This window comes from Molothrus ater, chromosome 8 (genome assembly GCF_012460135.2).
Source record: "Molothrus ater isolate BHLD 08-10-18 breed brown headed cowbird chromosome 8, BPBGC_Mater_1.1, whole genome shotgun sequence".
Lineage (NCBI taxonomy): Eukaryota > Metazoa > Chordata > Aves > Passeriformes > Icteridae > Molothrus > Molothrus ater.
Window position 1 is genome coordinate 3,640,716 of NC_050485.2, and position 1,818 is coordinate 3,642,533.

The window sequence follows — 1,818 nt, forward strand, 5'->3', positions numbered from 1 at the left end:
TTGCTTCATAGTGGGTACAAGTGCTGTTTTGAAGCCCAGAGCTGTGGAATGAACCTCCCTCCCTTTGCTGTAAGTGCTGCCAAAGTCAGGTTGGGATGGAGGTTGTTTTCCCTCTTGCCTTTCCCTTCCTTTGTAATCTCATCCTCCTGGAAAAATCTGGAAACACAGCCACTGGTCTTGGAGTCTTGGTGAATCCTGACACTCAAAAATTGTGCATAAAGGGAAAAAAAAGAGGTTTCTGGAACAATGTTTATCCAAGAAGCTTAGGATCTATAATTGCAATTTTTTTTCCCCTTCCCCCTCTCTGTGAGGAATAGAAGATCAAAGGGGCTTTGAAAAATCCTTGCAAATGGGAGCAGGGAATGATGTTTACGAAGATGTAGGAGATTTCCCCGTGAGTTTTAAAAAGCTTTGCTCTGTTTAAAACTCATCCAGCTTGTCCAGCCCTAATCCCTGCTCCGTGGGCTCTGGAGAGTGCTGTCTCCAGCAGGCAAACCCTGCAGCCACAGCTGCCCAGGGACATCTCTCAGCAGGGACCAAAGATCACTTCCAACACTGAAGCCCTGAAGGAGGCCTTTTCCCCACACTGGGATATCTGGGAAGGGGAAGCAGGCCTTGGGCATGTGATGGTACAAAGGTCAGGCAGCAGCCCAGCCTCCTCTTCCTCACTGTGTTCAGGTCCAGCAGTTCTGACCTGGGAATTCGTTTTTCCCAGAGTCCCCGAGAGCCTGTCCTTGCTGCTGGGAAGCAAATTGAAGCTTCTGATTGTCCCTTCTAGGCCACCAGCTTTTCCCAGAGTCCAACAAAGTATTTCCCTGCTGGCCAATGGCTGTCAAAAAATCCTCATTTCAAGCCAACGCTTGAATTTCCCATCTCTCCAGAGAGCGTGCACTGGCAGGAGGACACAGACCTGCCTGGAGAGCCCAGGGGTGCCATCTCCCTGAGCAGCAGCACCTGGATCCCCCCGGGGACAGGAGGGACATGGGATGGGCGGCAGCGGGACCTGGATCCCCCCGGGGACAGGAGGGACACGGGAACAGGGGGGACACGGGATGGGCGGCAGTGAGACCTGGAGCCACCTGGGGACAGGAGGGACACGGGAACAGGGGGGACACAGGATGGGCGGCAGTGAGACCTGGAGCCACGCAGGGACAGGAGGGACGGACACGGGATGGGCGGCAGCGGGACCTGGATCCACCTGGGGACAGGAGGGACACGGGATGGGCGGCAGCAGCACCTGGAGCCACGCAGGGACAGGGGGACATGGGATGAGCGGCAGCGGGACCTGGAGTCACTCGGGGATAGGGGGGACACGGGATGGGCGGGCCCTGGAGTCACTCGGGGATAGGGGGGACACGGGATGGGCGGCAGCAGCACCTGGAGCCACACAGGGACAAGGGGACACGGGATGGGCGGGACCTGGATCTGCCCGGGGCCTGGAGGGACACGGGATGGGGCGGGACCTGGATCTGCCCGGGGCCTGGAGGGACACGGGATGGGCGGGACCTGGATCTGCCCGGGGCCTGGAGGGACACGGGATGGGCGGGACCTGGATCTGCCCGGGGCCTGGAGGGACACGGGATGGGCGGGACCTGGATCCATCCGGGGCCTGGAGGGACACGGGATGGGCGGCAGCAGCACCTGGATCCACCCAGTGCCAGCAGGCTGCCACGGGGCGGGCAAAGTGCGAGGCAGGTGTGACAAAAGGCAGCCACGGACAGGTTGGTCTCTGCCAGCCCCGGTGGGCACGGGAGGTGCTGGGGTCAGGGAGGAGCTGTGGCCACGGGACACAGGGTGTGTCACGGCTTGTGCCACCAC